The sequence below is a fragment of the Taeniopygia guttata genome, chromosome 3, assembly GCF_048771995.1.
Source record: "Taeniopygia guttata chromosome 3, bTaeGut7.mat, whole genome shotgun sequence".
NCBI lineage: Eukaryota > Metazoa > Chordata > Aves > Passeriformes > Estrildidae > Taeniopygia > Taeniopygia guttata.
In genome coordinates this window covers 39020001-39033677 of record NC_133027.1, presented here as the reverse complement: position 1 = coordinate 39033677, position 13677 = coordinate 39020001, and the positions used below count along the sequence as shown (strand labels likewise).

The window sequence follows — 13677 nt, the reverse complement described above, 5'->3', positions numbered from 1 at the left end:
TGAGAAAATATTCTTGAGACTATGCCACATTCTCCCAGTGATCCTGGAGGATTAATTTTTCTTTCTCTTTTCCCATCTCTGAGTCAGAGCTTTGACATGCCATACAAGACTGGAGGTATAGCACAGTGCAAGCAGAAAAAAACTATGACACACCAGGCCAGAAAAACTGTAACTGTAATCAAATATCATGGGACTTGTGGTTGTTTGATCCTGGCCAGTTTCTAAGCACCAACACAGCCACTTGCTCAATCCGTCTCCCTGTCACCAGGGAGAAAATAAGAGCAAAGGAAAGAAAACTTGTGGGGTTATGGGAAATTTTAATAAATTAAGGAAAGAGGGGAAAAAAACCCCATACAAGAGCTGCAGAGGCAATCACTCACCACTCCCATAAGCAGACCAATGTTCAGACAGGTCTACAAGCACTGTTTTATTGATAAGCATGACACTACATGGAATAAATTACTACTTTGTCCAGTTAAGGTCAGCTCTAGCGGCTGTGCTTCCTCCCAGATTCTTGCCCGGATCCAGCCTACCCTCTGCAGAGGGCAGAATGAGTTAAAGAGAAGGCCTTGATGCTGTGCATACATTGCTCAGCAGCAGCCAAAACACTGATGTATTATCACCACTGTGCTAGTTACAAACCTAAAACACAGCACCATACAGGCTGCTATGATAAAAGTTAGCTCCATCCAAACCAGACCCAGTGCAGAATCATGCAGCTTGTTGCAGGATGCTGATGCTGCTCTTCAGACTCCAGCTAGCCCTGCCCACACCACACTTGGTGTTCAAGTCTGTTTCCAATTTAAGCAAGATGGAAATTTAAATATCAGGAAAAATGGGTGAGATTGTCAGCCCTTTTTGGGGAGAGGAGGCTTCTTTTGAGCCACATGTGGCCTCTGGATGTCTTTGAAGAAGCCGACTGAAAATGGAAGTGTCAGAAATAACCTGGCAGTGTCTGAATTTGAAAATATGACTTTTCACTCTGAATTCTTGTTTCCTGGCACAGTTCAAGGCAACTTAACTTTTGGTACTGTATTTCTCACAGACATGCTGGCCAGAACCATGCTATTAACATGGCCATTTGTTATTAGTCATATGTTTACTTCCTTCTGTGGGAATATCTGAATAAGTTCCCACGACCCAAGCTCCTCAGAGTATCCTTGGCTTTCTGAGGGAGGGTAACTCTGCAGGCATCCTTGAATGTGCACACACTGGGCTTCATCCATCAGAGAGAACTGATCCAGTTTGGGGGGCAAGGTGAGAGAATCATCTCATGCATTAAGTTTGCAGTGCAGATATCTGCTACCAGCTGCTTGCATGGGAAGAAAGGTCCAGAGATATTCAAGATTAGCACATCACCACATGCATCTTGTACCTAGGAAATTAAAAGACAAACAAAAGGCTCAATGGGCATCTATTATCCTTTCAGGCAGGCAATTCGTTACCGCTTTCTCCCTTCTCCCACACTGCACTCCATGGTCTTCCCTCTGCCCTTCTGCCCTTCCTAAAGAAGTAGACAAGGTATCTCACAGAGCTGCTCTTAGGGATATCACCCCCAGTGTGCCCTATCTCAGGGCTATTGCTTTTCCCCTGTCTTCTGCAGACTGGGGAGCCAGGAAAAGAAAAGTGCAGGGAGCTGTTGACTTAAGTGAAAGTCTACTGCGGCTGACAATGACTTTACTCTTCTACCACATACATCTCAGATCAAGACTCTCTAAGATGTCTGTTTTCATAGTATTTCTAGAAGATTAGGGAACCAAAATCTTTATCTTTAATACTTTATAAAATTTATTTCCATGGAATTTTGTTCCTTGGTACCTATCCATTTAGTCCTGTTCTTCGTAGATATCAAAGGGAAAGCTGTTTTACCAAAGACTTTTACCTGCCTTCTCTACTAATAAAGGTAGAAAATGTCCTTGACATGTCAGATCTCTTGTCTTTTCTAAGGTCTAAACTTTCACTTTCTATCTACCAACACTGAAGACATGCTCTAGCTTGAAAATGGTTTCTCAAGAACTAAGAAATCTGAAGCAACAAAGGCAAGTCCTGTATCAGGAAGGAGCACAAGCAGTGAGCACCAACTGGATTTAAGCCTTATTCCTATAAATACTTCTGCAAACATTTTAATTCTGCTCATCTGCTTAAAATTATTCACACATGTAAGATCAGGACCTTACCCTATAAACACTCAGAGAAAATAAACAGACACTGGGATTTTTTGTTTGGTTTGTTTTATAATTACAGGCAAAGATTCTGGGTGAAAGGAATGATAGAAATAATTTTTTAAAAAGTTATACTTTTTTTGTTAAAGTAAATTATTTGAACATCAGGAAATTACCAGCGATCAAAGCAATTCTCAGCTTCCACATAATATCATATTATTCGCTCAAGCCATGGCACCCATTACTTCTCAACTTTGACTCCTAAAATTTATGAAAAATACCTCAGACATTATTTTGCATAACAAAATTTTCCATTTCTCTAAGAAAAAACTGTTTTCTAGTTCACTAGAACACAAATATGCACTGAAATACCACTTCTTAGAAGGCAAGCCAAACAAGACACAGTGCTAGTAGCTGTCTTTTATAGACAGTAGAGATTGCACATTGAAGCTTTAAACAAAATATATAGGCCTGCATCACCATGACACTGATTGCTAAATGATTGCCTTCTATAATTCCTGTTAAGCTTTCTTAACTTAAACAGGTCACCTTACAAGCCAGTGGTGAGAAAATATTGCTAAATTGAAGCTTCTATATTCAATATATTAGGTAACTTCAATTTTAATAATAAAAATAATATTTAAAACTATGAGAAAGCTTCCAGCACTCTGACCTTATATTTCTTCGGATTTTATCTCTGAAAAAATCTTTAGTACACATTTAAAAGACACTATAGAAAGTCAATGCTACAGTTCCCTCAGCATATTTGCATTTTAGAGTAAGTAATGACACAAAGGGGTTTCTGTGGATGTCAGATTGGGAGATTTACAGTGATTACAAGTGGAGAAGTCTGTACTGCATCTTCTAACAGTTCATTTTCTTTATTAAGGGACATAGCTAATGCTTTCCTTTAGAGATTTCAAAGTGTGGGTTAGGAGAAGCAGGCATCATGTTCCTCTCCTTGCAGATGGGGAAACTGTAGAAGAAAGAGGTAAAAGCTACATCTAAACAGATAAACTAAATGGGGCTCCAACATAATAGCAAAACTCAATCTTCTATAACAAAGGACAGACTGATTTCAAACCTATCTCGCTCACAGTTCAGGAGACAGCACAGGCTTTGATCCATTAGCAAGAGGTCTTGCATTTTTTGGCAGTTAAAATAATTAAATAGTAAGATATGTTTTATTCTAGTTGGCTTCCTTGGCAGAAAACTATCCTGGGCAGGTTTAATTTACTACTGAGCAGATAGCCCAATGTAACATTTCCAAAATCATCACTAGACAGCCAGTACCAAGGCAAGATAAGACAGCAAAACAAAGGTCTTCTGAATAACAGATATTAGGTGAAGAACACTACCACAGATTTAAAATGATTTTTTAATCTAAAAATTTAAATTTTTGTCTTTGTGGTATTTAAAAGAGACTGTCTTCATCTGTGGAAAAAGACTTTTTGATTTTACTGAAAGCTTCACCTTACTCAGAACAAGCAAAGAAAATGAACCAAGTCCAAAATCTTCAAAACAGAATGTTTATGAGAACGATTTGTCAAATTTATCAAAGGGATTTGGATCAGGTAGATTCAATCACAGTTAAGCACTGGAAGAATTTTGTCCAATTTTTATATTTATCACATAAATGGGCTTTAAGATCTATATTTGTGTCTAGAAATGGACAGGTTTAAGTATGAAGTGAGAACAGAATACAGAAATAGGACTGTGTCTTTCTTTTTTTATTTTAAAATATGTATAGAGATATTCAAGTACACCCAGGCAATTACAGCAGCTAAAGACTTACTGCTTTTTGTAGAATAACAAATTGTAATGTAGAAATTTTTGCTGTGTTAAAATATTTCAGTCATTTTCCTGATAATTAAATATTTCCAGTATCATTTGGACTGAGGCATGCCTGTACATTTTGTTATTCATAAATACAAAGTCTATTAAAAAAAGATACTTGGGGCATTTTCTTTTCTCCCTTGATTCATAAATGCAAGTGCTTATGAAGTAAAATATTCCTATGGTGCTGTTGTTACTCTTTCAGAGATCAAGATACTATAATTTTCTTTAGTAGTGAAGGATAGAATATTTATTGTTTGTATCCATAGAGTTAACAGCATCTGACTCTGTCATATATATTTTTCTAAACTTCTCAGGTCTTGAGTCATCAAAATCACCCAGGGAGAGATTTAGAGTAAATCAGAGCAGACACTTTCTGTTCTTGCTCTTCCCCTCTGTCTTCTGTAAGTCTTATTTAAATGTGCTTCTGGAGGTAATTTTTGTGTGGGTATACTTAGTTCCCTTTATACTTTCAGCAATCTTGATAAAACAAAAGATCCCTCATGCACAATAAACTTGCATTTTCTGTACTCAGAAGTGAAGTGTAGCACTTAGACCTTCCCCAATTGCATTGGTTTGGAGGATATTATATGTTACTTATCTATTTAAGCTAAAAGAGAACCTGAGCAAATCTACTAAGGTCATAAATTAGAAATGCTCTTGGACAAATAAATCAGAACCTACACCTTTATCTTCAGTGAAATGATGCCAGTTTCACAATAAAGAGAAAATGTCCAGATTTTGGCTGCTTAACTCAATGTTGTTTCTTACCTGAGTGTATCACTGCTCTAGTTACAGCTTTAAGGATTTTTTGGAAGACATAAATGTGAAGCAGGAAAGTTCAAGATCAATTTACAGCGGTGACATGTTTTCTTAGCCTATGTTTCACTGAGCAGATGGGAAGAGCTTGGGGAGGGCATGAAGTTCAGTCATGTCTGGATAAAAGCATTAACTGCAAAACTGTTACAGACTCTCAGCGTCTTCTGCAGGTGGCCTTTTTTTTCCACACATGATTTTTAAATGAAAGAATATAATCCTGAGAAATGTGGGTATAATTTTTATTTAAAATTAAATAAAATAAGGTGATAATGCACCTTTGGGAAAAACAATAATATTGGTTTATTTTCTTCTTGCATTTGTGAATTGATGAATAATTTCAGAAGTGGCTGTATCTCCCAGTGTCCTGGGTCTGGCCAGGACAAGGTTAATTTTATGCAGTAGGTGGGATGGGGCATCCCTAGGACAGAGAGATTATTCTCTATCTCTTCACATCTTTTCCAGGGGTGGGTAAAAGGACCTCTCTTCCAGTTGAGTAAACATGGTGGAGGAAACTGTCTGGTACTGTCTGTTATTTGGATTCTTTTGTCATGAATAATTTATTTTCTTGTACCCTCTGTCATTTGTATTGTTACTGTTTGTTTTCTTATTCTTTGCTGTTTCCAATAAATTGTTTTTATCTTGCCCCTTGATCTTTGCCCTTTCTGCCTCCCTGTCCATCACACCACAGCAGCAAAGGGGAAAGTGGGGAAGCAAAAGAGAGTGCTGTGTGGTTTGGAGAGTCTTAGTGGGGGCACTGAACTGGGGAATACAATTCCTAAACCACATTATTCAGCTGAGGGTTGGGTGGAGTTTGAGTACTGTAAGTCAGCTGTACCATCCTTGAAATCTCAATTCAGATGAGACCAGGGGTTGTTCTCAAGTCTCCCCATGAACTTTTTGCCAGAGACTCCAGGAAGGATCATTATCCACTGGATGTAGTGTAGAATATATTTTTCATGTCTTATCCTTGCTTTACTAGCCCAAGGGCTATTGAATGAGCAATCTCTTGTTTAATTTTTTCAAAAACTTATTGTCCAGGATCCCACTTGAAATCATTCTTCTTCCATGTCATTTGATAGAGACAGTTTACAGTTTGACTGTAATCTAGAATATTCATCCCTGTGTAAACCCACTGTACCTTAAAAAACCCTGTGTTTTCGTCTTGCTAATTGGTGGGGACGTAGCTGCTATTTTTTGACCACATCCATTGGAATCTGATGATGTCCGTCTTGCCATTTTGCTCCTAAAAATTAAATTTCCCTTGACCTTACTTTTCTGTATGGCAAAACTGGCCAAACAGGAGGATTTGGAATATCTTTTCCCCTTTCTAAAAAATTTCCTCTGCTCTGTTGCCCCACATGATGACGTGTTATGGAGCCTCTCCATATCCCAGTGCAGTCCAGATCCGTGTCTGGCAAATACTGGCGCTCTAATTCCACCTCTGGGGCAGTTGGTTCCAGGTGTACTTGATGCCCCTCTAGATGAACATGAACTGTGGCCTGCATTCTGCTGCTAAAGGAATGGAGAAAAACGCATTAACATTGACACTTTGCTGCCTTGGACTCCAGTTCATACTGAAGTTCCCGCATGTCTGGCACAGCAGCACTCAGTGATGGTATGACTTCCTTCAGGCCATGGTAGTCCACTGTCAGTCTCCATTCCCCATTGGACTTGTAGGATTATTAAAAGGTACCAGGTACCTTCCCTTGGAATAAGCATAGCAGAAGGAGCAGTGGGGTGGTTCCAGTTCTGAGCCAGAGGGAGGGCTTGGCTAATGCCAGTTTCAGAGGGAGTGGTCGGGTGTCGCAGCTGTGATCAGGCCGGGCTCTGTGGTGAACCGCTCTCTCTTTTGTAAGCTATTGATATTGCAGCTGTTACTACTGGTCATTTGCTTATGCAGCAGCGATAGCAGGCAAAAGACCTTAAATTTTTTTAAGATAAGTTCACAGAGAACATCTGCCAAGTAGCAGTGTTCAAGTATGACTGCTGAGTTTCTTGCATTCCATTCTGTTGGGCTGAAACACCACCTTTCACCCCGGCCTTAAAACCACTTTGCAAATGCCACTGTGTTCATTTAGTTAAGGTTCACAATATGCACTGCATGTTCTTTTGAGGGAAAAGAACAAAGGAATCTGCTGGGTGGAGGCTAAAGGAGTAATGAAGGCAGAGTTGTGTGCAGAATAAGAGGGATTGATAGATATGGAGCTGTTTGAATATCTAGTCAAAGAGAAATATTCATTTTCTGAACTCTTTTGCTTCTTCAGTACCACTTCACCTTTGGGATGAAGAAGAAAGATGAGATAGAGAAAAAAAATACTGTTAATAATATACACATCAGATAATGGTTTAAAGAGAGTATCCTGTCAAATTTACTGGGTGAGTAAGATTATTAAATTATTAGGACTCAAAATATAACCTTTCTATTCCACCATTATATGCTTGGAAGCAAAAACATCAGGCCAAAAACTGGTGACTGTTCAATATAAAGAAAATTATAGAAGAGAGGGAAGAGACGAACGAGGCACAGATGGGGAAGGGGCATGCAGCTGCCTGGCCCAGCAGTAGGGGAAAGCAGAAGATAACACTTTGCAAAAAGCCTGACACAAATTTGTTTTGTCAGATGTGCCTCTGTAGCAGGAATCAAAGGAATTCAAGTGCTTCATCTTTCTTTTTCTTGATGTACTACGCCTCTCTCCCTTTTTGCACACCATTTTCTAGGGGTACCCCAAAGGTGAGCCATTTGTTTCAGTAGAGCTCCACAGACCCCAGGATCCTACTGTTCATAAACTATTTTATTAATTCACATTACTCTCATACTGCTGGCTTGAGTGCATATACATTAGTCTTGCTAAGAACCTTTATTTTAAAGTAAGAAAAAGGATAAAGAACAACAAATTAATCAAACCTCAGTGATTATATACCAGCTGCTGAGCTCCTAGTAAAACCTCCAGCACATGTGCTCACATTTTCCCATTTGTTTCAGGATTTACAGTGAAGAGAGGACATAACCTGAGTGAATGTGGATGAAACTCCATTTTTTCTAATGAGTTACATATGTTTTACATGAATGCTTGAACTGCATGAAATGCATTATGTGATTAGGTTGATGGGAAGTATATAGGTATATAGATATATCTCTTGCTAGTAGCCAGATATTTCTCTTCACAGTACTGTTTAATACTGTGAAATATTAAAAGGAAGGGAAATACAAAGCACACGTCTGACCTATACCCAGTGCTGCTCTTTATTAGTAATCAGATCATTGACTTAGATTACTTTGAGGCTCTTCATGCTAATGACAGAAGCAATACAGACACACACACTGACATGAATTGTTCCCAAGGTGTTTCCTGAACTTAGTGAACTTGTCCAAAGGAAGAACTGCAGAGAGTATTCAACCTGTATTCCCAGCTCATCTGTTTTCAGCTGATGTCTGAGAGACTTGGGAAGATTTTCCTCGGTTCTGTCTCTAAAGACAAGGAATAAAGAGAATAGAAAAAGAATCTTTTACTCAGCATTTAGCAGCAGTTCCTAGAGTAGCAAGCAGTAAGATATATTCTCCTTTGAACAGATTTCCAATAAATCTGGAAAGGCACAGGGGGTAGAATAGATCAATGAACCATGCTGAGTTACAGAATGACCTTACAGCCCACAGGAAGAAGATCTCATTGGTGTTTATTTTTAGATGACAACTGTGTTGGACTGACTTTTCTTTCTTGGCAAATGCACTAAGAACAGAAGTGGTATAAATAACACCTATGGTGATTTTGAATATAGCAGAAAGGAATCCAATGAGGCCTCCAGCCTCCTGTTAATATATACATCAAACTCCAGTTAACATCATCACAAATTTTAACCATGTGCAGTGGTTAAAGAAGCAATCTTATGCCGACTAAAGAGCACCACTGGCTATTTTGCATTATGTTAGTAGCAAAAGCTTGCCTCATGAACAAGCTCATGTCTCAAGGATTTTGGAGAGAGCTAAAAAAATAAAACATCAGGTGCAGGAGAAGTTGGCAGTGACACAGGTTTTCACTGAGCTTTAGAAAGACAACTGAAAGCAGGGCTAATTTCAGAATAAATTGTTAAATAAAAAGAAAGGGATAAAAGAACAGATATAGAATAAATTCTGCAACCACGTTTTAACAGTATTTGTTTCCCTATTTATTTGGGCAATTCATTTTTGGTGAAAAATTAAGAATGACATTATTTACTCTCCTGGAGCACAGGGTTTAGTTTGTGTGAGTACTGTAGAAAGTCCACCTTAATTTTGACAAAACAAACAGCAACATCTTGACAGTATTCTTTCCATGATGTCTGTTTTTATTAATTGCTTTATTTTGAACCCTCAACTTGAGGAGTCTCTTTTTTGTTATTATTACTTGGAATCTTACTTTTCTTTAAGTAGCAATGAAGTACCAAGTGCTTATGCTTGCAGATACATTTGAAAATGTATCTTGATCCTCATTTCAGAGGAAAAAAAAAAGGTGACAAAAAAAAAGATATCTTACACTCTCTTACACTCTATTTTTTTCTTTATTATTATTGTTTATAATTTAGGTACAGCTAAAATGTTTTTTTACTGTTATTTAGATAGATCGTGATGTATGGCTATTTCTCTGGTAGGAATTATTAATGTTTTCAGTAGCAGTACTGTATTTTCCCCTGTTTAGCATATTCTGCCATAACAGGCACCATAAAATCAGAGTGTCTTGGCTGTATGTTGAGTGTTGTTGTGACGGGGATGAGGAACAGAGGAATAGCTGCCTGGCTGAATACAGATATCTGAGCACTGACTAAGCACAGACAGGAACCCTGCCCTCCTTAAGGAGAGCGAGGAGGGCTCAGGCACGGCAGGAACAGCTGCTGTCAGTGTGGCTGCTGACCTGGAACACTGCTGCTTGAGAGGGGGAATGCTGCAGCTCTCTGCATTTTCACTATGGTCTATTTGAATGTAGGCACAGATTTTAAAAGACTAACATATTTGACCTCACAATATGTGTCCAAGCCTTTGTTGGTTGAAGTGAGCATCCACAGAAGCTCTGGAGGCATTACCTTGCTGAATATTTTTTCATGTTTCCCATTTTAGTGACTTATCCCACAAGGCAACAATTAAGTTTGAAAAGAGATAAGGGGAACTTCCTCCCCTCATTTTGGAAATTAGTCTGGGAAACAGAAGAGGAAAGGAATAGTCCTTAATGTGTTAAACATTTATTTAAGCCTTTGAGAAAAGGATATAAGAAGTGAAAGAAGAAAATAATGTATTTTTTTCTCTACATATATTGTTTTGCTTAAATACTAGTAAAATATCAGAGTCATTCTGTGAAGACATAAATTTATGGTCCAATTAAAACCAGATGACAGGAAAAAAGAGTCATTTTGAGTCTAGACTTCAGCTTAATGACTCAAATTCATATAAACTCGAAATCAAATATGCTGACATAGGGCATTTTTCCACTAATTCAAGAGTAAACGATCTGTTTGTGCTTGAAAGAAGAGCTCAATGTGCTATATTTTACATACTTTTTTCTGTTTTTTATTAAAATGAAGAATGAGAAATAACTTAAAAAATGTTCTAAAGAGTGTGAAAAAACTGAAGATGTGTTCTCTGTAAAGGACAATATAAAATCTCATATTAAATTGTTGTATAAGTTAATTATAAAACAAAAAGGACAAAATATTGTGTTTATGGCTCTTGGTACATTCTGAATGGGATTTAAAGTTCATTTATTTTATAAGATCATCCACAACCTTGTAAAAAGCTATAATGCTCTGCTAAGTTTTGTAGGATTTTAACAAACATTTATGCATAAATTCAAATGCTGTAAGAACTGCTTTATTCATTTGAACTTTTCAGAAAGTTTCATTTTGCAAAACTTTTCAGATAAAAAAGAGGAAGGCCCATTAGAAGCTGTAGAACTCTATTCAAAATTTTATGGACAAGAGTAGGAAAGACATATCAGGCTGTGGGTAAGTGTTATATGAGATTAAATGGCTTCTGTGCTTCATTCCCAAAGCCAGCAGACATAGTGCAGTGTGTGTCTTTACAAACAAACTCTCCTCTCTCCAAAACATATTGGTGACATCCAACCAGCCATCTTAGAACAGCTTCCAACAGGTTACCCTTTAAAGCATTCCCAGACATGCTAGCTATTATGGTAATTTAGTAGTTTTGCCAGTTCTCCTGGATTAAATCTGTAAGAAACCAGGCTAACAGATTAGCAATATTAATGATTACCTATCAGTATCCAGCTCTTTTTTCAATTTTATGAAGATATAAATGTAAATATTTGAAAACTAATACAAATTATTTAGTAGGTAGAAGTACAACCACAGGGATCAACAACATTCAAAAGGTGATGATTTTAACACCTTACACGGACTGGTAGCATATAAAAGTTCCACTAAATTAAAGCACAGCAAATATACCTACAAGTCAGCAATACAGCAACCAAACCCAGACAATGATTACAGGCAAGTACAGCAACAGAATGATGAGTGATAATAATACATCTTATGGCAATGGATGGATGGATGGATGGATGGATGGATGGATGGATGGATGGATGGATGGATGGATGGATGGATGGATGGATGTGTCTATCATCTATCTATCTATCTATCTATCTATCTATCTATCTATCTATCTATCTATCTATCTATCATCTATCTATCTATCTATCTATCTATCTATCTATCTATCTATCTGTCTATATCTATCTATCATCTATCTAATTTTGCATCTATCCCAAAAGATAACAAATAAAATTATATAAAAAGCAGTGGATGTTTATGATAACCTCCCTAGCAAAGTCTTTAGCAGCATAACATTCTGGTTATGAGGCACACTTCTGCCCAGATTTCTAAGTTCTCATATCTTACAAAGGTCTGCAAGATGCCTGATGCTGCCACTTGGGAGTCCCAAGCATATCCTGGCCAGAATTTCAAGTTAATTTAAAGAAAATGCTCACCTTTCTCAGTCCATGGCATCTGCAATGCTGATTCTCTTCTGATGAACTCACATTGATGAATTTCTGAATCTCTTTTATCTCCTAATAATACTGTGACCCACAGGCCACACACATTCTCAGCTGTCCAGACTATCCTTCTGCTGTTTTGCTGAATCCATTTTAGTCCAAATACAAGAGACTGGGGAGACAGTTCTTTGAAATGAGCGGATAGACAGCTTCTCTTTTCTTTCGTTTACAGCTGTCTTAACCACAAAGCTATTGCATTATTTTTGCTATGTTCTATTCATTATGCTGGCTCAGCAGCTTGTTAGTTCAGCAATTCTGTTATAGTCTACAGATATTTTAAGGCCCACCAGTTATGCTTACTCAGCAACTGAGTTAGCCTCTGTCCTATCTCAAGGAATGTCAGATGCAGTTTTGCAGGGTTTAGCAAGAATTTTACCGTTCAGCACTTCAACCCCATGCGCACAGAGAGATAAGTGATACATTGCATCCCATCTTTGCTCAGCAGTTGCCTCCCCAGCAAAAAACAAGATCTGCTAAAGTTTACTGGCCTGTACTATTGTAGTGTTATTGCAGATTCCTTCCTCTGTCACAAAAATCATGATCCCCTTCGGCATTTTGGATTTCCTCTTGCAGCTACCCAGCCTTATCATTTTGGTTTCAGGTCTGATCACATGTAGCCAAGAAAACAAAATCTTTCTGGGACACTAGAGCTCCTTGTCAGCAAACAGATTTCAGGTAGGACAGTGGGAATGCCAGTATGGTCTTTCCCTTGTCCCTGCAGGAAGTTAGCCTTTGCTGCTCTGAAGCACATGATATCCACTTGATAACCTTATTTCAAAGCCATGCACAAGTAGCTTTGCCACTTCTGAGGCAGATAAGAATGTTTGATTTCTGCACTGAGAAATCTTTGTAAGTCCAAGTGAAGATAATGGGAAGGTAGGTTACTTACCAGAGATCACAGTGCTACCCAGGGCTCCATGCAATGACCAAATATGTTGCCGTATGGCCAGCACCCAGGAAATCCTTCCCTATCCTGAAGGATTGATTTACTGTTTGATCAAAGGCCTGAGTAGGGCAAAGAGCAGATGGTGGCTTTGGTGGCTGCAGAGTGGCAGCACCAGGATTAGCCCCAGTGTGAACCAGCAGAGTGACAAGCCAAGAGGAGGATTTGATTGAAAAAAGCATTTCCACAGGTGACCTGCTGTAAAAATAGCATATGGTTCAGGACATCGCAAGCTGCTGTATGGATTTAACATGGTCTGTGCTCCTTGGCACTAAATGTAGAACAAACAAATTACTGAAAAAGCCACACTGAGAAAAAGAAAATTCTGTGTGGGTTTCCAAAGGAACTGAAAAATAAAATGAAAATAAGAAATGAAAATAACTGAAGAGATATCCTAACCCTGGGAAGCTGTGATTCACTTACATGATTTAAACTCTACACAAGTGCCCAAGAAACTTCAAATATTGAAAATGTTTTCAAATATTAATAAATAACGTATTGTATTTGTTCTACTCTGGAGGAATGGTGTGACACCTGATATGGTTAAAATGTCCCCCCACACTTATATTTGAATACCAGATGTAAATTTTTTGTGTACCTTAAGCCACTTCTCAGGTCTGCATGTGCAGATGGAAGTAATAATTTTGTGTTTTAATTAAATATAGAATGTTCACCCACTCTTTGCACATTAAATGTTAATGACAAGAGCGTGACATAAGTGTATATTTATTTTTTTAATAAATACTGTTCATGGATTTGAAGGCTATGTTGACATCATAGACTATTTTCCTCCCAAGTTTTATTAGTGTTTTTCCAACCTGTTTCATATTTCTCTAAAAGAGGGCCACTGCCACTCCCAAGTACACTTTCTGCTGATGGT

The 13677-nt window shown here is 38.0% G+C and overlaps 1 long non-coding RNA gene across 1 annotated transcript; it reads right to left on the bottom strand.

Annotated features, from left to right (window-relative positions):
- Positions 1–417: 417 nt before the first annotated feature.
- On the bottom strand, positions 418–12142 carry LOC115494290 (uncharacterized). Its single transcript, XR_004367285.3, has 3 exons — positions 11789–12142; positions 4770–7092; positions 418–1375 (listed from the first exon to the last, which is right to left on the bottom strand). It is a non-coding gene; the product is annotated as an uncharacterized lncRNA (long non-coding RNA).
- Positions 12143–13677: the final 1535 nt, after the last annotated feature.